The 24,899-nt window shown below is 42.3% G+C and overlaps 1 protein-coding gene across 9 annotated transcripts in view; it reads right to left on the reverse strand.

Annotated features, from left to right (window-relative positions):
- FYN (FYN proto-oncogene, Src family tyrosine kinase) overlaps positions 1-24,899 on the reverse strand; it is a 147,397-nt gene that overhangs the window by 99,061 nt on the left and 23,437 nt on the right. For 4 of the 9 annotated variants that reach the window (XM_084827339.1, XM_084827333.1, XM_084827335.1 and 1 more), the window contains exon 2: positions 10,195-10,312. The exons of the other annotated variants lie outside the window; for them this stretch is intronic. The gene's annotated coding sequence lies outside the window, so the exon portion shown is untranslated. The remainder of the gene's footprint in view (positions 1-10,194; positions 10,313-24,899) is intronic. 9 annotated transcript variants of the gene reach the window in all.

Below are 24,899 nucleotides of genomic sequence, written 5' to 3' on the forward strand. Positions count from 1 at the left end.
ATGTGAAGGCCCGAAAAAAAAAATCAAAAAATTGGGTGGAAAACATTTTTTTCCTGGTTTTTTTCCCAAGGACCATTTTTGGTTTTTTCCCCCCAAATTTGAAAAAACTTAACAGCTTTGGATTTTGAAATATTTTCTTTTAGAATTTAAGGCAATGTGTTCATATATTGTTTCCTAGTCTTTACTCCTCCCAAAATGATTTCTAAAAAGTGTGTCACAAGAACACTTATAGAAAGACTAGAAATGTAAAATGTCTGGGAATAATGAAGCCATGGGGAAAAGTGTTTTTTATCCTCTCTGTAAGATTCCCAGCATAGTTATTTCTTTCATTACTTATTAAAATTATTGATCTAAAGTATATTTTACTGATAGACATTAATGCTCAGTTTTCCAACATGCAAGTAGAAAACTGTGTGAATAGAAACATCTGCATTCTTCACATTTTGGGTTTTGTTCTATGGAGTCCTGTGTTTCTGGTCTTGTTCAGATTTGATGCTGTAGAGGTTAATTAATGCAGTTCTAATCTAAAACCCACATGTGAAAAATACACCGTAGGTCATCCAGCTACTGTCACCAGATGTGATGCAACAGCATGTGGGTTATCCCATCTATGTTTCTTTTTCTTTTTAATTAACTTTGAGGCTTGGTTCCATAGAACACATTGCTACAGTTTTTAATACAGTTCTCAATTAGACCTCACCACTAGGGAATACTGCCTCAGCTATAAAACCTTTTAACTGCTGCCACTAGAGTAAACCCTCTCTATCTAAAAGAAACTCAGTAGCCTGGTTCCTATGGCATAGGCATGACTGACACTACCACTAGAGACAGGTTTTCAAAATGAACAAAAATAAGATGTTCATTAGCAGAAATCATTTACAAAAGTGAGTAAACTGACACTGTTCAAATAATAGGCTGAGATTGCTTTAAGGTTCTTAAATTAAATATGATTGCTTGCCATTCCTAAACTGAGTCTTTCCTGGCTAGATAAATTCTCAATAGCTTTTCCTTCAGATCAGATGTCCCTAAGCTCCACCCCATAAACAGAAACAGGTTTAGGAATTTCCTATTCTTTACAATTAGGAACAGATGCTGTCCAACCTGCTGCCCGCCAGATGTTTTAGATTACAATGCCCAGCATTCCTGACCATTGCCCATGCTGCTTGAGGCTGAATTTCAAAGTATCTGGAGGGCACCAGGTTGAAGAAGGCTGTATTAAAACAACAAAATGACTTTAGCTCTGTAAAAAATGCTAAAAATAAGAGTGCTAAAAATTCCCAAAATTTCCGTTTTTTCCCCCTCATGGCCTAAAGTGTGAAAATACAAATTTTGGGGAGATTTGCACAAATGTGCATTTATGGAAGTGTGCACATGTGGATATATGCACTTTCAAACTGGAATGAAAGTTTGGGAAATTGCAAAGATTTCCTGAGAATTGGGTTCCTGCTCGTGTTCAGGGTTGCAAAGGGGACATGTTCACATGATTTGCAAACAGGATCAAAATACCTGTACATCCCTACCCATAACACCTTTTTATAACTTCTCCACATGTGAAGCTATTTTGGAAACAGACAATAGATGAAATCTTTAAATAAAGATGCCAATGGACCCAGAAAGTAAAAGAAACTGAAAATACAAATGATACAGAGTTAATCTTATAATTGAAGCAGAAATGTTAACAGTAAAGTATTAGAAATCACAGGAATTACCTCCAATTTGACAATGTATAAATAAATCCTGGAATATAATTAATCTCTTTAAATTAACATACTGCATTACACCAAGACATAGAAAGTTAAAAGCTACATGTATATGTTAAATTTTAAATAATATTGTGAAAAGCATTATGGTATGACGCAAAATGGATAGTCAGAACATATTTAGATTAGTATGCAGATGTAATATGTAAGGTAATATTCTACAGTTTATGAGTTAGATCCAGACTTACTAATGCTTAGAGGACATACAAAAAGTAAACACAGGTCTGGTCTATGCTATTACGTGAAAAGCAACATACGAGCTGCAGGAAATTCCTACAGTGGTGTACTCCAAATACCACCCTGGTATAATACAGTTAACTATACTGAATAAAGAAAATGGTACTTATAGCTGAATCAGCAAAACAACAGTTGCAGACTTCTGCTGGTTTTACAATGATTTGGTAACCTCTTTGTGGAAGATATGATTCCACCTAGAACTTCTGATATCTCTGCAACTGTTTTCCTCCTACCGCCTGAAACTGTGTTCCTCTATATATGTTGCAGCTCCCTCTTAAATTTTTCAAGCTCAAGGTGGGACACTGCGTATAGGTGTTTCTATGCAAATGCTAGAAGCCTCCGAGACAATATGGGAGAGTTGGAGTGTTTGGTTTTAAAGGAGAACCTGGATATAGTAGGCATTACTGAAACCTGGCAGAATGGAGAGAACCAGTGGGATATTATCTCTGGATATAAACTGTACAGGATGGACAGGGAAGGGCATACTGGGAGAAGTGTTGTTTTGTACTTCGAAGAGGGCATAGCGTTGAGTGGACTAGAACACCTAAAAGGGGTAGACTCTTCCACAGAAGCACTGTGGGTGACAATAATGGGCTCCAAAACTAATTTAGTGCTAGGAATGTGCCCCAGACCAGAATGCTCATGGTGACCTTGAGATGGAAAATGAAATCAGGGAGGTCTCCAAACAAGGAAGTGTTGTTATAATGGGTGACTTCAGTTACCCCTACAATGACTGGATAAATGCATGTTCCAGTCACGACAAAGAGGTTAAATTTCTTGATGCCCTAAACAACTGTGCCCTAGAACCGACCAGAGGGGAGGCAACCTTGGATTTAATCCTAAGTGCTGTCGTCCAGGACCTAGTATGAGAAGTAAATGTTGTTGAACCAATTGGAAACAGTGACCACAGTGCTATCTGATTTAATATATATGTAGGTGGGAAATTGCCTGGGAAATTCAGCACAGTCACATTTGACTTCAAAAGAGAAATCTTCTCTAAAATGAGGGAACTGGTGAAAAGGAGATTGAAAGGGGAAGTCAAGAGGGTTAAATTCAAAATGCTTGGAAGTTATTCAAAACCACAATAATAGAGGCTCAGCTAAAATGTATACCATTTTAGGAATGGTTAGGAAAGTTGGCATCAAGTCCAGGAGGTCACCAGCATAGTTAACGAACAGCATCAAGGAAGCTATTAAAAGAAGGCTTCCTTCAGAAAATGGAAGTCTTGCCCAAGTGAGGAAAAACAAAAGGGAGCACAAGGTTGCAGAAAGGCAATGCAAGCAGACAATAAATGATGTCAAAAAGCGTTCTGAAGACCATATCACTAACAATATCAAGGCTAACAATAAAGAATTCTTTAAATATATCAGAAGCAGGAAGCTAGCTAGGGAGGCAGTTGGATTGCTGGGTAATAATAGAGTTAAAGGAGGACAAGGAGATTGCGGAGAAGCTGAATGAATTCTTTGCATCGGTCTTCATGGCAGAAGATATAGGACAAATACTTCTGCCTGAACTGATGTTTTCAGGAAGGGAATCTGAAGAACTGAGTCAAATAGTGGTGACAAAAGCTGAAGTTCTCAACCTTATTGATAAACTGAAAGCAAATAAATCACTGGGGCAAGATGGTATCCATCCTAGAGTTCTCAAAGAACTCAAATACGAAATTGCTGATCTTCTGTCCTAAATATGAACATGTCCTTAAGATCAGCCTCTGTACGAGAGGACTGGAAGATGGCCAATGTAACAGCAATTTTCAAAAAGGGATCTAGAGGAGATCTGGGAAATTAGAGGTCAGTAAGCTTAACATCTGTTCTGGGTAAATTGGTTGAAAGCCAATTGGTTAAAGATAAAATTAGTAAGCATATAGAAGGACAAGCCCTGTTGAAAAGGAATCAACATGGCTTCTGCAAAGGTAAGTCCCATCTCACTAACCTTTTACAGTTCTTTGAGACTGTCAATAAACATGTAGACAGGGGTGATCTGGTAGACATTGTTTACATGGACTTCTAAAAAGCTTTTGACAAAATCCCTCACAAATGACCCCTGAGCAAACTCAGCAGTTATGGAATAAGAGGAGAGGTCCTCCTATGGATTAGTAACTGGTTAAAGAAGATAAAGCAGAGAGTAGGAATAAATGGTAAGTTCTCCAAATGGAGGGAAGTAAATAGTGGGGTCCCACAGGGATCTGTATTGGGACCAATGCTTTCCAACTTGTTCATAAATGATCTGGAATTAGGAGTGAGCAGTGAAGTGGCCAAGTTTGCTGATAACACCAAATTATTTACGGTGGTTAAAACAAAAAGGGATTGTGAGGAGGTCCAAAAGGATCTCCCCAAACTGGGAGAATGGGCAGCCAAATGGCAAATGCTGTTCAATGTAAGCCAGTGTAAAGTGATGCACATTGGGGCAAAAATCCCAACTTCAAATATAACCTGATGGGATCTGAGCTAGAGGTGACTGACCAAGAAAGTGATTTTTGGTTTGTGGTAGGCAGCTCAATGAAAATGTCAACCCAATGTGCAGCTGCTGTAAAAAAGGCAAACTCCATGTTAGGCATAATTAGAAAAGGAATTGAGAATAAAACTGCCAATATCATACTGCCCCTATACAAACCTATGGTGCGACCACACTTAGAATACTGTGTACAGTTCTGGTCACCACACCTAAAAAGGATATTGTAGAGCTCGGAAAAAGTGCAGAGAAGAGCAACTAAAATGATCAAGGGGTTGGAGCATCTTCCTTAGGAGGGAAGGCTACAACCGATGGGATTGCTTAGCTTGGAAAAAAGGAGGGTAAGGGGAGTCATGATAGAGGTGTACAAAATTATGCATCGTGTTGAGAATGTGGATAGGGAGACTTTTTTCTCCCTCTCTCATAATACTAGAACCCAAGGTCATCCCATGAAGCTGATTGGTGGGAGATTCAGGACAGATAAAAGTACTTCTTCACACAGCACATAAACAATGGAATTCGCTTCCACAAGGTGTAGTGATAGCCATCGACTTGGATGGCTTTAAAGATGAGTTAGACAAATTCCTGGAGGAGAAAGCTATCAATGGCTACTAGGCTTGATGGCTATGTGCTATCTCCAGTACCAGAGGTGGTATGCCCATGTGCACCAGTTGCTGAGAACATGGGTGGGAGGGTGCTCTTGCACTCGTGTCCTGCTTGTGCATTCCTGGTCGACAGCTGGTTGGCTGCTGTGTGAACAGATGCTGGACTAGATGGACCTTTGGTCTGATCCAGCAGGGCTCTTCTTATGTTCTTATGGTCAATCCATTACATAGCAATATAATTCTTCAATATTAATGAATATTTCTACTATCTTTAAATATGTGTTTGTTCTGGTTCTCTAAATAAGTATGCACTTTATCTTTTTATCTAAACAATCCAGAAGTTTCAATAACCCATTTACATCTGGTTCGCACATAATGGCTAACTATGGGTTAAATAACCCATAGTTAGCCATGGCCATGGCCATGACCGAGCGAGTGCACGTGCTGCCTCCCACCTGCTTCCGCTTTGTAAACAACCCAGGAATGCCCCATTCCTGGGTTGTTATGTGTGAACTCGGCACTCTGGCTTGTTTAGGGTTAAACAACCCAGAGCTCTGAATCTATGGTTTATTGCTGGGTTAAAGAGTGCCAGGTTTGCACATCATGACAACAACGTGGGGTGTTCCTGGACTGTTCAGCAAAGTGGACGTGAGTGACCATGCAGGAGCCAGCACACTCACTTGATCCCATGTGCTTACAAACAACCCATGATTTGTTAACCATGAGCTGCTTAATCATGCGTACTAGGTGTTAGAATTGGATTCAGGTACAGAGGAACCAATGAATAGTGAGGCATTAGCTTAGGTTGCATTTGCAGTTTTTGTACATGTGAATCAAGGCCAAGGGATGGCAATGGCTGCACATTTCACTGTTGGGGTGAGGGGGACTAAATGTTTCATCTTTGGCCAGGATTCAACAAGTCTGACACCAAGGAGTTTGTTACCCATTTCTACTGTAAACATGGCCAAAGGAAGAGATCAGAGAAAGCCACAGCTGTTGTTCCATCACGTGCCAGGCTTCATGGGCAGCTGTGAGTGTCCATAAATTAATATCTTGTATTCCATAGGGATGCCTGAGGAATCTGCACAGCGCAACCTTCTTTTCGAATGTTATAAATCAGCACTACATGGAACAACAAAAGGATCAGACTGTCTTTTCCCACAAGTTTATAGACCAGTTCTAATGCTCAGATGCAATTTTACGGTATCTTCAATAAAACTGTATATACATATATTACAGTGCTTAGGTAAGACTGGCAATGATCAGGTTGAAATCACAGAGGAAAAAGGCACCCCAGATGGCCAGGCGGGCAGGAAGAGCAAGTGGGAGATGCAAGGGAGTTGACTGTGGTGCCAAAAAAGAAGGTAGGAGGTGAGAGAAGTGAAACCGGCAAGAAGAAGACCAAATTGAGGAGTGGCAAAGGATAAGTAACCTGCCCAAAAGACTGAATACAAGGCAGAGGTGGGGTCTGGGCCTCAACACACTAAACAACTCCTTTGTACCCAGTTTTCAGCACCAACAGAAACCTATTTCACAGCAATCCCAGCTGCCAGTAAGAAAATATGTTAATTTTTTTAAAAAGTGGGAGTGATAGGGCACCTTAGTGGATGCCAAGAAAGATGTCCAGGGGCATATTGGCACTCATGGGCTCCATGTTGCTTACCCCAGCTTTAACAGGATTATTGTAATTACCAGTGCCAATACCTAACCGCACATAATGAAACAGAAAGATCTAAAAAGAGAAGGTTGTTGCAGAACAATGCAAATGCAAGTGCAAGCCTAGCGTAAAAATAAGATTACCCTGAAATACTATTAGTTATAAGAAAACATTTGATTTGAGTTACCCCTTTTAATTAACTGCACTTAAAAAAGAAGCCATATTTTAAAACAGAGCTCTTTTTATCTCTTACACAAACCCATTCCGGATAAGCTGATTTCTTCGTTTTGCACTTCAGCAAAAGATAGCTGTATCACACCACAGGAGGAGAGAAAATGCCACCATGTGCTTCAAATGTCAGCCTTGTTCTACTTTTCTTTGACATTAGAAGTCTGGCAAGATATTCTAAACAACTGCCTAAGCAAAGAACCCATAAGACAGCATAGTGGAATTTGAGAGGGAAAGGATAGCCACTAATTCAGAAGTATTTAGCTAATCTCGGGTGCTTCTGAGCTCTCTGCTCCAGCCCTGCATGAAATTTTGGAGTACACAGGAGTTGTGGAAACTACTTCCATGTAAGTGCATGATAACAAATGTATAAACTTGGCCCAAGTCATTTTTGGAATTTAACCTTGAGGCCTCAGTTAACAGTATGCTCAACGAAATGTGATTTACGATTTGGTTGATTGGAAGATGACAATTTTTCCAATACATTTTCTATATGCATGTCATCTCAACTGCACAGTTCTCTCCCCAACTCTGGGGAAGTTTGTGTGCATTTCACATGCAGAGAAAGGGATATCACAAAATAAGGTACCAAAAAGGAGAACAGAAATTAGGCAGGAAGCTGCCAACAGTGCTTGAGCAAAAGAAAAGAATCTAGGGAATCTTGGCTGGAAGGGAGAACATTTATGGTGCCCTGAACCCCTTGAGTGAAGGGTGGGTAGGACTTTAGTCATACTGCTCTCTGATTTTATTTGTGTGTATTTGTAACTTCTTACTGCTTTGGGAGTTACTTTTCTTTTTATACATTATTTTGTGTATGCTTATGGAGAAAGGTGGCCATATAACTGATACAGAATGATCAGTACATGAAGATGCTGCACTAAACCATTTTCTGATGCTGCACAAGACCTATAAAGGCTTTGCTCTCACGTACAATTCACACAACAAAATACATGCATGGTTTTCCTCATGCTGTGTCCTGTTCTTGAAATCTGCATTGCAGTGCTTCTTACTCTGGTCAGACTTCCAGTATTAGTATTGCTTTGTCTAGTGACAAGAAAATAGGCAGATGCATTAACACTACTACAGCAGTTTTTATTCTGTTGTTGTTGTTGTAGTATTTTTAATTATGTTTTAATGCATTTGTTTTTATTATTGTTTTAATCAAATTTTAGTTGTGATCGAAGCTGGTTTGAGTGCCATTCTTTTCCTTAGTAGAAAGGCAGGGTCCAAATCGAATGAATGAATGCAACAGGGATCCCAAGTATATTCAGGATCTATTCCGTAGGTTTAGTTAAGTTACCCATGGGCACCTGTACATTTTCTCCATTGCCACAGGCATTTTTCCTCTTCTCTTTGAATGGATGCCAAATGCCATGTATTAAGTTACAAATAAAATGGAATTAATTTGTACAATTCATTTCTAAGACTAAGATTTCTAACACTACTCCAGCTGTGCTTTGGCCGCTTCTCTCCTATGACCATTAGATACATTTGTCAGAATACTCTTCCCTGCACATTAACCCAAGGACTTCATAGAATATATTTTAAACAAGAATGCTACTATGTTGTAAGGCAAGGGTGGGGAACCTTTTTCAGCCCAAGGACCAAATTCCAATTTGGGAAATGTCTTGGGTACCACATTCAAGTTGGCAGGGTCAAAAATGTGATTCTTACAGATTTTGAGCCAAAAGCAGTTGCCACTCAGAAAAGCACAGCACACTCTTATGCATATCTGTTCAGAAGTAAGCCTCAAGTCAAAAATAAAAGCATTATAAGTCATAAAATAAAAGTCAAAGTTGACAGGAGTTGTAGTCCAACAACTGCTGAGGACCCGAGGTTAGGAAACACTGCTAATGCCTGCTATGTTAGTTTCAAACTCTTAAAACAGTCCAGATGTTTCTAGCACTACAGATCCAAAGGATGTGGGGTTCACGTAGATCCTGTCCAGATGCAAAACTTAACCATGGTTTATGTGAACCATAGCTTAGAGATTCTAAAAGTATAGGCAAACTGTAATTTAGATTGCTGAGCGAAGCCCTGCCCTTGCACTATGTCACCCTTTGGCTCACTCGCTCCATACCCAAGTCCTTGGATGCTATCCCAAAATTGCTCTGCCTGGCTTGGCTGATGGCAAAGCGACACCACGTGTGCTGCCATATTATCATTCATTCATTCATTTCATTTATATCCCGCCTTTTTTCCTCCTTAAGGAACCCCAGGTGGCGTACATAATCCTCCTTCTCCATTTTATCCTCACAACAAAAACCCTGTGAGGGGTTGGGCTGAGAATCTGTGACTGGCCCAAAGTCACCAGGTGAACTTCCATGGCCGAGTGGGGACTAGAACCCGGATCTCCTGACTCCCAGTCCAACACTCTAGCCACTACACCACACTGGCCACTACATTATCACCGGCAAGCTATTCCTAAGGGGTGGGTTAGTTGAGTATTTGCCTGTTTGGAAACTTTCAGGCAGGTCTCTGTCCAGAACATTCCTGCCTTTCTAGGTGCCAGCCTTGGGAGGATTCCCCTTTGCCAAATTTATCTCACTTCATTTATTTCACTAAATAAATTTATTTCAAATATTCAATGAGGCTCTAAGTAAAATGGGGGGACATCGTAACCTCTATTTACTTACAATGTTTATATACCGCCTTTCCACACAGGTGTTCTCAAAGCATTTACACAGAAAAATATCTCTCTCTCTCACACACACACACACACACGATCCCAACAATTAAATAAATGTACATGGGTAAATTAAGCATGAAAGCACACAGCTCAGCACATCATGAAGAATGTGCTCAAATTGCCCTGCTGTCCCTGTTCTGCTTAATGCAACTCCAGCTACAGGACCAGGACTCACTGCTGCAGCATCTGGATCAGCCACTCCTAGACATCTGCACCTGGGAAAGAATACAGGTGTGCAATATATGGATACTGGAATAGAAGAAAGATAAAAATATTTATCTTTCATGAGAACGTGGGTTGACTAGAGGAGAGGCTGCAACATCAACCATGTAAATAAGATGGTACACTCTCCTTGGACTTGCAAATGTAGAACATTTGGGAGATATTGTAGCCATAAAATGTGATGGCTAGTTCCACATCTCCACCTTGCTATTACATCAACAGAAGCTCAGAACAGATGCTGAAACTGCTCTGCTGTCCCTGTTCTGCTAGATGCAGGATCTGCTGCAGTTGCTCAATCAGCTACCAATGCTGAACCAGAGAATTCATATGCTGCCATGATACAACCTGTAGCTGAGCCGTAGGAATGTTTGTAGTGACTAGTGAGATCCTCCTGTATGTCTTTTCCCATTGATCCAGCTGTGAGATACCACTGTCTCCAATATGCCTGGTGAGGAGTCTTGTCCTGGAAAAAGGGGTAAAGTTGTCATAGAAAGGCATGGCTCCCCCCGCTCCCATGCCAGACAGATTGCTGTGGAACAACACTGCCTTGAAGACGAGATCGCTTGTGCATTTACCTATAGGACACATATCATGGTTGCATATTTCCCAAATGAATCTGGAGAGGAAGCTGAAACCTTAATATGACTTGTAAGTGTGAAGAGAGTGCTCAAGATTCTGTGGTTAGGAAACTATTGATGAAAGCTATATGTTCATTTTCGTTCTGCTAAACACTTTCAATATCTATGGTATGGGGGCTTCTAGAGAAAGAGCAATGGCCATAATTATGATATATCAGTACAGATGTATTTGCAAGCCATAGTTTGCAAATTAATTTCAATTCATGGTACCCAATTATGGCTTGTGGTCAATCGCAAACCATGGTTTAGTTAAACAGATGTAATGGCCTAGTTTGGTGATCATTCCAGCTTCATGAACCAAGCTCGGAACAACTGTCAGGGATGAGTACTCCTCCCCTTGCCCTTGGTGTCAGGGTGGAAACTGAGCCAATAGAGCCCCAGAGCAGTTCTGATTCTGAGGAGGAACAGCAATCCGTGGGAGAGGAGCTTGCTCACCTCTCACAAGTACAGCAGCTGGCAGAGATTCCTCCTGCCAGCATTCCTGGGATAGATAGTGACTCTGGCAGTGAGAGAGCGCTGGAGAGGGGCTTGCTGGATGCTCGGCGCAGACGCAGGGAACGACGACAGATGGAGGGCGTGGAAAGGAGGCGTAGCGCTCATTTGGCGCGCAAACAACGGTCGCGTCCCGAGGACCCAAGGGAAAGAGGGAGGAGGTCTCCCTAGCTCACAAGTTCCCGTGATTTTCCTTCAAACGGGGACCAACTGCCTTACCTGGAGCTTAGGCTACTCTGCTATCTTTCCCCAGTGCTGTTCCTTGCTTTGGCGCTAGCAACTAGTATTCTGAAAGAGTCATAAAGTAATAAAGGAATAAAGTCTTGGAAAGAATTCCTCGTCGTCTGTGTCCTGAGTTGGCTATTGGTGGGGACTGCAAGAGGCAGTCTAGGGCGCTCCTGACACTTGGCTTATATTAAGCTAGAATGTCTCACTATATCTATACCAGGGAACTTTGGTTTAATGTCTTATTCTGGTTTATTAACTTATTCTGGTTTATTAAATGACATTTAGCCAGAGTTTCCCGTTCAGACTTAATGGGGAACTTTGGCTTAATGCAAGCCAGAAATGAAGCACAGAAGTGGTGCACAAGGGAAGAAGCACTTGGCCCTGGAATGATCATCTGAACTGAACTGAAAACAGAAGTGTTGTTGGTCAGTAGAAAGCATTACTCGGGGACTGGGATCCAACCTGTTCTGGAAGGATCAGGTCTATAGCTTAGGGCTGCTCTTTGATCCTACAGTGTCCCTGAAACTTCAGGTGGCAGCAGTGGCAAGGAGTGTATTTGCACAATTATACTTGGTGTCCAGCTGCAACACTTTCTGAGTCAATCTGACTTGGCAAAAGTTATCTGCGCCTTGGTTATAGCACACTTAGACTACTGCAATGCACTCTGCATGGGGTTACCCCTGAAGAATTTCCTGAAGCTTCAGTTGGTGCAAAACGTAGCAGCTAGCCTGCTAATTGGTACACATTATTGGGGACCATATTAGAAAGACCTGCACTGGTTGTCAATCGCTCAGTTCAGGGTGTTGGTTTTAACCTTTAAAGCCCTAGATGGCTTAGGACCTGGCTATCTGAGGGGCCACCTGTTCTGTTGTGAATCTGTACAGTTATTAAGATCTGCAGAGAAAGCCCTCTTGAAGAGGGCGCCATTAAAGAGAGGTGCATTTATCAGGCACACACGAAAGGGCTTTTTCCTGTGTTGCTGTGGTGAACCTGATCACAGTGACTCGTTCTCTTTCGCACCAGTTAGCACCCCCAACTCCCCAATCCCAAAACCAAACATGAAAATCAAAACTAGATCTGGAGGCTCCTCCACTGAAACCAATTCACCACATTTGCTGCTGAATATAGGAGTCATGCAAATTTATCCTACTTTTGAAGATTAAGTTAAAAGGAAAAGCCATATAGATCTATAGTAACTTCTAGTATGATTATAGGCTCTGGGGACAGATTTGTAACATAAATGCAGCTGTCATGTTAACAACTTTCTAACCACCAAGGATATTTTTAACTCCATCCATGCAATTACAGATTTAGAGTCCTTTCATCTTTTATTTTTGGGTCCAAAGCTAAAGTCACTTCTGAAAAGCAGAAGCCTGCCTTTTGAAGCTATTTTAAAACAATGCTTTATATATGTATAGAAGCATCAAAAACTTTAACTATATCATCTGGCTCGCTGGTAAGTCTAACTTCCATTTGGTAGCAGTTTAATGTTCATATGTGCCTGTTTCACAGAAACAAATGCTAGGTACAACAGACTGAGAGATTTTAATGTACAAGTAGGTGCACTGATTTAGTCAGCAAGAGAAGAATACAGTTTACTGATCTAGCAGCCAGGGTCTCTGAAAAACTTGCTAGTGCCACATGCAGTACTTCATTTTTCAACATTAATTTTAGGCTAAATTATAACTTTAGAAATGCCTTCAGTGGCTTCCCATAAATCCAGATAGAATCAAACAACCATACAAGGTCAGGGTATTTGATATCCAACATCCCTATCAAATAAGCATATTATTTATTTTTATTCATTCATTTAATTTATACCCCGCCTTTTCTGAGAATGTGTAATCATGCCGATTACGATAAGGGCCAATTTACTGGTAGATTACGAATATAAACTGAATGCAATTCTCAAAGAATTACCAGACTTGTGAAAAGATTGTGTGACTGCTTCATCATGCGCCTACCTAGTTCACAGCACAATCATGCTCTGGCTCAATTTATTTCCGTCAGTTTTGTGGTTACACAGTAGGCTGAAGTTGCTAGCTAGGCATATGGAGAAGCAATCACACAAGTTCACCATGAACCACAAGCAAAGAGCAAAGGCAAGCAGGTTGCTTCATGCCTGAGAGGAAGGCCATAAGACAAAGAAGAGGTTTAGAAAAGACTACCCAGCCTATCTATACCACAGCATTTTACTGATTTTTTTTTTTTAAAGCCAGTTTAACTGCCATGGCTTTCTCCCAAGAAAAATTCAAAGAATTCACTGTTTGGGATTCTAACAATGAATTCCTTGTTCATCTGTGTTAAATGGGGCTTACTCTCATTTACTTAAATGGGGCTTACTCCCTAGTAAGCGTTCCCTTTCCAGGGTTCTCTAAAGAGAGGGAATGAATATTAAACCAGTCTGAGTCTGTCATATAGATATGCATTTAAAGGTCTCTGTTAAATATGCTGTAATAAAGCATAAAGAATTTATTAAAATATTTATAAAACCTTTCTGCTCTTTAAAAAAAAACAACAACCCTCAAGGCAGTTTGAAGAAGGAAGAAAGGATCAAAGAAAACCTGGAGAAAAAAATCCTACCCAACTACCATTGGAACCCAGAATCAGAACCAGAAAGCATAAAGAAACCCAGATTGCCAGCTAACCAAGGACAAGCCAATGCTTAAAAGAATACCATGGATGAATAGAATACCCAGTTTCACCAAAGTCTCATTACCAGTCTTAAAAAACACACACAAAAAACTACATATAACAGTTTAGGTGCCCAGGACTGAGCCCTGCAGTACCCCGCTCGTTACCTCTCCTAGTTTGAGAAGATCCCATTAAAAAGCACTCTTTGAGTCTGTTTCTGTAGCCAACTGTGGATCCACCTGATAGTTGTTTAACCTAGCCCACTTTTAGCTAGTTTGCTAATCAGGATATCATGGAGCACTTTGTCAAAAGCTTTGCTGAAGTCGAGGTATATTATGTCCACAGCATTCCCACAGTCCACAAGGGAGGGTACCTGATCAAAAAATGAGATCAGATTAGTCTGGCAGGATTTGTTCTCTCCACCCCTCTCCTCTTCTCAATGGCAGTGGCTGCTGTTCTACCGCAGTGGCTGTCTGGGGTTGGCCTTCCCAGGACACTGAGGCCTCAACAGCTGCCGAGTGGTGCCAACGCTTGATGCTAGCCCTAGTGGGCAGTAATGAGCACCAGCTATGTAGGAGGTCAGCACTGGGACAGAGGCAAACAGAAGGGGCCATGGGACAATGATATCCAGTCCCCGCCTAAATCCATTAACCTCCACTATTCAGACATGGATCATTAAACACAAAACATTAGCTCACAGCTAGTTTAACTTCTTCTTTTAGGTAAGAGTATGCACCTAATATTTTATCACTCTTGGCAGATGCCAAAGAGAACCAGCACTGAAAAATTAACTTCTTTGTTTATCAACTGAACAGTTGTGGTATAGTAGGCAGCTTCCCCTACGCTGCTTAACTATTTGGCTTCATTAGGAAATGGGAGAAGAAAAACGTATTCAGTTTCCATGCCTATTCACCCTTTAGCATCTCAGCTGAGGGGGACAAGTGACTGTATTGATGTGAACTCTGGCCATCAAATGTTTGTGAGATGGAAGCCACAAGCCTCATTTAATACAGGTCAATGAATATGCCAACCACTTTTTGAAAATGCTTATCTTAAAAGAAATCCTTAGGAAGTTTGTTTTGTATTTTAAGTTATAATTAGATTTAGAAGTATAGAGGAAAGTTACTGTGTGCATATATTATATGCACACATGTATGCATACACTGATAACTCCACTGTGAATACAGGCTTTTTTCCAATAAAAATACTTCATTGCAGAATTTGCCATCTTTTGCAACAAGAAAAAAATAGTCTAATTTACTTTCATCTGCCACTTGGTTCACTCAGTAGTGGAATACAGGGCAAAAAATGACCGAACTGCACACTTTCCTTCTCCAATGCACATCCAAGCCACCGCCTCATTCTACTGTGTATATGTGGCCAGGCTCTATCATCTCTTGCCTAGCCTATCATATAACCTCATTCTTTGCTGGTCTTCACTCATGCCATATACGTTGAGAACGGGTGTGCTAAAGCCATCTCTCTCTGCCACAGTATGATCACTATTGTCCTGCTCCTTAAAACCTCAGATGTCACTATCCATTTATACACTGACATGCATTTACCAGTATTTACATTTTTTAAAAAACATTTAAAATTCTACACAACTCCATCGCAGATTATTGCCCCCCTTTGTCTCAACTGACTACCATGCTTTTCTTATTCTCTCAGTTGTGCATAGTTGCATGTGCCTCTGGCCAAAATCCCATTTTCAAGCACTTTTCTCCCTGTTTGCACATGCACATTACCACCATTCACAAGCCATGATCTCACTCTTTAGAAGCCACCACACTCTTTCTAATAGTGCAGAAGATGGTAGACCTCCTGCTTTCTTATACTGGTTGCTGACCCAGACTGCCCTGCAACTAGATTTACCCATCATGACATGGTAGGTGACAGTAAGATGTGTAACTAACCCCCCTTTTGAATTACTTCCTGCTCATCCAACTGCCATTTTCTTCACTCTCCCCAGGCTCTTGTGAAATTGACAAGGCCAGGGAAACTCTTGCCAGTTTCACTGAAGTCTCATTACCTGTTGGTTTGTTTTTTTAAATAAAAATAAAATACTACATCTACCAGTTTAGGTGCCCTTTGAAAACACAACAACTTCAGCCCACTCTCGTAAAATTGACAAGGATTCCCCCTGACCTTGTCAGTTTGATCAGAGAGTACAGCCGGACAGGGAGGTGTGAAAGAATGAATGAGTGGCAGGTGCCAATAGTCATGAAAACGGAACTGGAACTGGTTAAGAGAGCTGCACCTCTTAGTAGTTATTAAAGAGATGATATTTCTGTATATGGAGAGATTAACATCTTTAAAAAGACACTCCCAACTGTGTGCAACCCTATGGAAACTAGTGGATGGAGAAGTAAAAATGTACTACTGAACAGAAAATATCTACTCATGCATCAGTTACACAAAAAATGTGGAATGAAATGTGACCGTAAATCAGCTTCCTATATGGCCAGCAATCAATTAAAAAACCCAATACAAGCACAATTAAAACTTTATTTTATCCTTTATATATGCACACCAACAGTGGGGGACAGATCTTGGAAGCATTTTGTAAGTGTGTGAAATTTGCCTTTGTCTCTTCTTGTTGTTGTTGTTCAGTCGTTAAGTTGTGTCCGACTCTAATGTCTTTTACCAATACTTCCTGTTATGTTTGCAAAAGCTTATCCTCTGTCTTAATCAAACCAGCACATTATTCTACCTACAGATTGATTCTCAAAAGAAAACATACTTTTTGTAGGTGAGTCCACAGTGTCACATTTTCTAATAGCTATGACAGCAAGATCCTACCATATTTCATTTATTTATTTGTGATATTTATATACCACTAAATATAATAAAATCCACAAGCGGTTAACATATAAATATTAAAATCACATTTAAAATACAGTATTAAAATTATTCCGATTACAATAAGAGCAATACAAGGAGCAGTAAAATTAATCAGCAGTAAGCGTGATTAATTTAATTACAAGCCAGACAAAGCCTGGGTGAATAAGAGCCATTCTTTCTGCCTCCCGAACTGCATGGGGGAGGGTTTTCCAGAGGATGGTGACGCTACCGAGAAGTCCCGTCGTTGAGGTATGACATGGCGACATTCTGTTAATTTCAGAATGACCAGCATGATCTCCTCTGATGATCTTAATGGTTGGCTGTGTCTATATAATGGAAGGCGGTCTGCTAGATATCCTGATCTCAAGTTGTTTGGGGCATTGTATGACATAACCCTGAACATGGCTTGGAAGCTAACAGGCACAGGACCTTTACCAAATCCTATCCCCTTTCTTCATTTTCTGTATTGCCTAATTGGTCATGTCTGCACCATCCAGTGCACCCACCCAGGTCTTCGTGATGCATGCCAGGTCGGCTCCCTTATCCACGATCATATCATGGATGCATGAGGTCTTGTTATGAACCAACCTGGCATTCACTAATACCACACCCACGCCAGAGAGTGCAGTAGCCATTCTACCAGGAACTTTGGGATGGGGAGCAGATCAGAGAGGGAAATGGCTTGTAGCCATCTGAGTCCTGCACCATTCGGATGGTATTTCCTCCCCATCATACCATACCGTCCCTTATCCACAACAACTGTTATGGGGGTACCATCTACTTCCCTATCACCCTCCCTCCCACCCCAACACATCCTGGCTTAAGAACAAGACAGAATCATTAGTTTATACAGGAAGGGAGAAAATCTTCCTTTTTTACATTTAGTAGTTGGCCTCTTGTTGAAAGTTGGAATATATGGATGATTTCTCATAATTTCATTTCATTTCATTTCATTCCATTCCATTTAATTTAATTTGAGGAATTTCTATGACAACTTTCTAATAAACACTCAAAGCCAATACTTTCCCCTCTCCCTTGGTTATTTGAACTACAAGGGGACATTATGCCTCACAGTTTAAAGCAGAAGTAGGCAATCTAGTGCCCTCCAGGTGTTTTGGACTACAACTTCCATAAGCCCGAGCTAGCATGGTCAGTGGTCAGGGATTCTGGGAGTTGTAGTCCAAAGCATCTGGAGGGCATTAGCTTGTTATCCTTGTGTTAAAGGATTGGGGTGGAGATTGGGATATCAGGATGCACGGACATTCAGAGGCAATGCACACATGCAGCCCATGCCATGTGCCAGGTTTTGGGAGGGAGGGAGCTAATCTGCAAGGGTAGGGAATCTGCCTTAGTACAGAGTAACATGATACTCCAACTCTCTCCCTGAGCCTATGTTGCTGTTGAGCTTGTCATCACATGGCCTACTAACAGGGATGGTGATGATACACCAATAAATGGGACTATTATTGTTGGTACACCAATAAATGGGAGTACTATTGTACATTCGGATAATTATAATTACCCCAAAGTAGCTACTTTTGTTGTTTCTTTTTGAAAATAAGGGTAGAACTCTCATCCAGAATATGATCTTATCTTTTATCAGCCTATGCACTAACTGGCTCATAATGTGTCCTCAATCAATCTTTGGATTTCAAGTGTGTTTGAGGATTTTACCCATAAATATGTACGTGCATCTGCAAAATGTTTTCTGACCTAGGGAAGGGCCTTTTAAAATGTGTTTTTAAATTATTATTATTACAATTGTTTTAATAATTTTGCTTTGGCCTCTTGTCCATTAGTAATAATAAACTTCTGAATTCACTTCTCTCTAGGGCAGCAATCTTTAATTGATTTAATTGGTAGCTTACTTAAAGCTTCAATGAGAGATTAATACTTGTATTAATCTCCCCTATTTAATCAGTGGGTCTGAAACTAAAGAGAAAAGGTAAACATAGAGATAGATTCAAATGAGAAGTGAAGTTTCCAAGATTGTACTTCCTGGCTCAAAACTATTACTTTTGGTGGCTCATAATAACCCCCTCAAATACAAGGCAAGCATCAAAGTCCTGAAAGTTCTTCTCTGGCTTGATTAAAAATTCAAGCCAAACAATAACTGAAATCCTCCCCTCCATTCTCATTTGCACTGGGAAAAATACATTTTCAGTGTGCCTGTAGTAGCATGTCAGGTTCCAGAAGGGAAATGCTCTTTTCCTCTGCTCTTGCTGGAGAAGCAAGAAAGATATGCTGGAAGAAAGGGGATGGGCAAGGAAATAAATATGGCTGTCCTGACAATGACATAATCAGGGACTGTGAAGGAACAGAGCTGTCCTCTATTTTTGTATTTTGTTTGGTTTTAGGATAGTATGGGGTTAAATCTCTCTCTCTCTCTCTCTCTCTCTGTGTGTGTGTGTGTGTGTGTGTGTGTGAGAGAGAGAGAGAGAGAGAGAGAGAGTGTGTTTAAGCCAAATGTTAACAGTTTAGAGGTCAAAAGTTGAGTTAGAATGTAGAGGCTAGTAAGTTTGCTCAGGAAGCCAGGAGATTTTAAAGTTCAACAAAAGGTTAGAGGAAGAGAAGGGAAAAGTGTGCAGAAATGAATAACAAACTACCCTCCAGACTGGTTAGACTCGGAAAGAGAAAACACTAATTTTAACAGATAAAAGTCTAAGGCAAAAAGGCAGAGAAGAAGTAGAGAGAAGTAGCAGAGAGAAGAGGAAGAGGAAGAGGATAGGGAGGGAAGGAAGGAAGGAAGGAAGGAAGGAAGGAAGGAAGGCCCAGAGTCCTAGAGAAAAGAGAGTCAGAGCTGCTGGAATTGTAGAATTGATTAAGAGAGTTGGACCAATGACAGTAAGATATTGCTTGGATAAGGGACCTGGATAAAATAGGGACACAATGTAGTTAAGATTAATTGGATATGTTTATTCCTGGTTGTTTCATTACCTCTTGATCATATGGTTTTTGTGCTATGTGTATCCATTCAAGATTTTAAAATTCTTTCCCATTGACATTTTTCTTCAGTAACACTGAAACTTGGTTATTGTGGGATGAGATTCCTCATGTCTAAAACGCCCATACTAAATAAAGTAGATACCGGAGACCCAGAGAGTATGAAGGCTGGTTTAGTGGAGGCAGCCAGAGAAATAAAGACTTCCTCCTGGTGGCAGGACAAAAGGAAATCCAGGAAGGGAAGGGCAAAAAAAGGTGAAGGCTTACTATTTTCCCTTCCACTTGCAGAACAGACCACCGCTGGTCCATGACAGAGTATAACCCAATTCTTTTTTTAGTTGAGTAAAGGATCTCTATTGCTGCACCGGGTGGATCCTGAGCCTGCTTCTGCCCCCGCCCACAGGTACTTAAGGCGGGGCTGCCAGAGGCTGCTCGGGAAGGAGCCTGGGGGAAGGAGGACCAGCCAGCAGCTGCACCGGGGGGATCCTGAGCCTGCTTCTGCCCCCGCCCACAGGTACTTAAGGCAGGGCTGCCAGAGGCAGCGCCTCGGCGTGCGCCTCGGCGTCGTGCCAAATGCGATGCTAAGTGCGCACTTAGCGTCGCACTTGGAGTCGCGTAGGATCTGAAGACCTACCCACCTGCCTCTCCAGAGACACCAGCAGCCACAATACCAGCAGCAAATAGCAGCAGCAGAAGGCAGCAGCTTTAAAGACAAGGGGAAAGGGGCAAACGTGGACTTTATCTGCTCCTTCTTAGCTGCTGTTCTCTTTTATCTCTTTTATCTTTTATATTCTTTTAAACTGTTGAGCATTTTATATCCTAACATTTTAGTATGTGCCTGGGAGGACTATTGGGCAACTCAGGGGGTCATGGAGGTGCCACCATAACTGTGGTCACGGGCAGGGGGAGGTATGGCGTTGGGGGATTAACAAGCCAGCTGAGGAGAAGAGGGGCTAGACACCTTACAGCTGTCCCCTCTTCTGGTTCTTCCCCCAACCTGATGGTTCCTGGCAGCCTTACCAGGCTGCCCTCGGGTCTGCTGGTGCTGCTGCTGAATGCCAGGTCGGCCCAAAATAAAATCTCCCTCATCCATGATTTGATTGTGGATGAGGGGGCTGACCTGGCATGTATTACTGAGACCTTGGTAGGGGAACTGGGAGGGGTCACTCTCTCCCAGCTGTGCCCTCCTGGGTACTCGGTGCAGCACCAACACCGACTTGAGGGTCGGGGAGGGGGGGGGGGTTGCCGTGGTCTATAGGAATTCAATCTCCCTCTCCAGGCTTCCTGCTCATTCGCGTGCAGATCTTGAGTGTTTGTATCTTGTGTTGGGTACCCGGGACAGATTAGGGATTCTGTTGGTGTACCGCCCACCCCGCTGCCCATCAGACTCCCTGCCTGAGCTGACAGAGGTGGTCTCGGACTTGGTGTTGAGGACCCCTAGGATGATGGTCCTGGGGGATCTCAACTTCCATGCCGAGGCCACTGTATCCGGGGCGGCTCAGGACTTCATGGCCGCCATGACAACCATGGGGCTGTCCCAACATGTCATCGGCCCAACGCATATAAAAGGACACACGCTTGATCTAGTTTTCTCGACTGGGCAGGAGGATGGTGATCTGAAAGTGGAGGAATTAACATCTGTCCCTTTGTCATGGTCAGATCACTTCCTGCTGAAGTTTAGACTTCTGGCAGCCTTTCCCCTCCTATTAAAATGGTCCGCCCCTGGAGATTAATGGATTCCGATGGATTCCAGAGGGCTCTGGGGGATTTTCCTGCTGGTATGGCTGGTGCTCCTGTCGAAGCCCAGGTCGCTCTGTGGAATGCAGAGATGACTCAGGCGGTTGACACGATTGCGCCCAAGCGCCCTCTCCCTCTGAGCAGAGCCCAGCCAGCTCCTTGGTATACACCTGAGCTGAGGGCAATGAAGCAAGAGGGGAGACGGCTAGAACGCAGGTGGAGGAAAACTCGTGCTGAGTCTGACCGAACACACGTAAGAACCCACTATCGAGCCTACTCTGTGGCGGTGAGGGTGGCAAAGAGACAGTTCTTTTCCACCAGCATTGCATCTTCTCAGTGTCGTCCAGCAGAGCTTTTCCGAGTGGTTCGCGGCCTGTTACTTTCTGGGCCAGGGAGAGAGACAGTGGAACCCTCGGCAGCACGCCGTGACAAGTTTGCACAGCAATTTGAGGATAAAGTCGCTCAGATTCGTCATGAATTGGACACCACCATTAATGCAGTTCCATTGGTAGAGGCGTTCAGAGCACCGTCTGGTCCAGTTTTATTGGATGAGTTTCAGTTACTGAGGCCTGAGGATGCGGACAAGGTGCTTGGCCAAGTCCGATCGACCACTTGTGTGCTTGACCCTTGCCCTTCATGGCTTATTAAATCAAACAAGGAGGGGTTGTCCGGCTGGGTCCAGGAGGCTGTAAATTCCTCCTTGAGAGAGGGAGTGGTGCCTGCTGCTTTAAAAGAGGCGGTAATTAGACCACTCCTGAAAAAGCCTAACCTGGACCCAGAGGATGTTAACAATTATAGGCCAGTGGCAAACATCCCCTTCCTGGGCAAGGTGCTTGAGCGGGTGGTTGTAGGACAGCTCCAGGCACTGTTGAATGAAATGGATTATCTAGATCCATTTCAATCGGGCTTCAGGCCTGGTTTTGGTCTGTGGGATGACCTCTGCCGGGAGAGGGACAGGGGGAGTGCGACCCTGTTGATTCTCCTGGACCTCTCAGTGGCTTTCGATACCATCGACCATGGTATCCTTCTGGATAGGTTGCCTGGGTTAGGAGTTGGAGGCACTGCACTACAGTGGTTCCGCTCCTACTTGGATGGCCGACTCCAGAAGGTGGTGCTGGGGGATTATTGCTCTGTGCCATGGCAATTATGCCATGGGGTTCCACAGGGCTCTATTTTATCCCCCATGCTGTTTAACATCTACATGAAACCGCTGGGGGAGGTTATCCGGAGGTGTGGGCTGAGGTGCCATCAATATGCAGATGACACCCAGCTAGCTCTACCTCTCTTTTTCATCAAAACCAGGTGAGGCAGTGGCTGTTCTGAATCAGTGCCTGGCCATGGTAATGGACTGGATGAGGGCCAATAAACTTAAACTCAATCCAGACAAGACGGAGGTACTGTTAGTGGGTGGTTCGTCTGCCCGGCTAGGTGATATTCAACCTGTTCTGGAGGGGGTTGCACTCCCCCTAAAGGATCAGGTTCGTAGTTTGGGGGTGCTCTTGGATCCAGAACTGTCACTTGAGGCACAGGTGAACTCAGTGGCACAGAGCACTTTTTATCAGCTTAGGCTGGTATACCAACTACGCCCTTATCTGGACAGAGATAGCCTAGCTACAGTTATCTATGCTCTGATAACTTCTCGTCTGGATTACTGCAATGCGTTATATGTGGGGCTGCCTTTGAAAACGGTCCAGAAACTTCAGCTGGTCCAAAAAGGGCAGCAAGATTGTTAACAGGGACTGGCCTGCAAGCTCATATTACACCAGTACTTTTCCAGCTGCGCTGGCTGCCAGTCCATTTCTGGGCCTGATTCAAAGTGCTGGTATTAACATTCAAAGCCCTTAACGGCTTGGGGCCAGGTTACCTGAAGGATCTTCTCCTCCCATATGTGCCTGCCCGGACCTTAAGATCATCATCAGCGGCCCTTCTCCGTGAGCCCCTGCCAAAGGAAGTGAGGCGGGTGGCTACTAGGAGGAGGGCTTTTTCTGCTGTGGCACCCCAGCTCTGGAATGAGCTCCCTAGTGAGGTTCGCCTGGCGCCTACATTGTATTCCTTTCGGCGCCAGGTGAAGACCTTTTTATTTTCCCAGGCATTTTAGCTTTCTAAATTTTTATCTTTGCTGTTTTAAATCTGTATTTTAAACTCCTGCACTGCTGCTAGATTTTATTGTGGTTGTATTGTTATATTGTGGTTTTAATGTTCTATATATTTTAAATTGTTTTATTGTGTGTTTGGTTTTAATTTTTGTGAACCGCCCAGAGAGCTTCGGCTATTGGGCGGTATAGAAATGAAATAAATAAAATAAATAAAATATAAATAATATTTTCTGATCCCATTTCTGAGCCTAGGTGAATTCACCCCATTACTGAAAACTAGGGTGGAAGCACCACCTACTTTTTAGTGTCATACATTTCTCAGGCTATTCATTCATTCATTCATTCGTTCGTTTATTTATTTATTTAATTTCTATACTGCCCAATAGCCAAAGCTCTCTGGACAGTGCACAAAAATTAAAACCACAAGATTAAAACCACAAAAAACACATTATAGAACAAACACAGGCATCACCAAAATATCATGCATGCATGTATGCAATGTATATTATGTACCATATAACAGAATTAAAGTATGCTGGGTTGTACATAACATACATTGCATACATGCTTGCATGCATGTTCTCCTGCTGATAGAACTGCTTCCATCAATGGAATGGGGAGGGGGGATCACCTCTTCCCTCTGTTCTGGAGGGTTGTGGTACTCTCTGGAGCAGATTTTCAGTGGGTGGGGGAAACTCCAGAAGGGAGGAGAAAGCCATGCAAGCAGACTTCTATTGACACGATATTGCATTTCCCCATTGCCCACATCTTTAGCTTGATTTTTTCCCCCCAGTAAAAAAAGATTGAAAGGGGATTAAGAATGTACTGAATGGGAAAAATGAAGAAAATATTTATGGAACAATCCTATGCATGTTAGACAGAAATAAGCCCTACAACTCCCAGCATTCCATGCTGGGAATTGTAAGACTTATTTCTATCTAAACATGCATAGGATTGCACCCTAATAATACGTTTCCTGTTAATTCATTTTAAAATATGCAAACCACTGCCCATGTGGTTGTGCTTCTTCACATGTTCACACAACATGCAGGTGATAATCCATACAAGGAGGCAGGGGTCACATGTATATTTTATGTATTTACACAAGGATGCCCAGCTAAAAGGGCAGAGGTTTTTTACACATTTCCAAGAGCAATGTGTGACCAACAATGTTACCCCAGCTATGAGCCAAAACAGTCTTAATCAATTACAAGTGAAGGGCCTTATGGCACCTTTATTGTCAGTCCACTTGGGCCAATTTACAAGACCAGGCAAATATCAATCCTATAAAACTCTGCTGCTTATCTACTTTTGGAGCTGGGATTTTGTTTGACTGACAGGCATTAAGATAAGAAATCAATGAGACTGGTCTAATATCAATAAGCAATCTGAAGCTCAATCAGAAGATAACCTTCCAGAGCAGAATACACGCTAATTG

The sequence above is a fragment of the Heloderma suspectum genome, chromosome 1, assembly GCF_057233095.1.
Source record: "Heloderma suspectum isolate Gila_16-S chromosome 1, 16-S_ref, whole genome shotgun sequence".
Classification (NCBI taxonomy): domain Eukaryota; kingdom Metazoa; phylum Chordata; class Lepidosauria; order Squamata; family Helodermatidae; genus Heloderma; species Heloderma suspectum.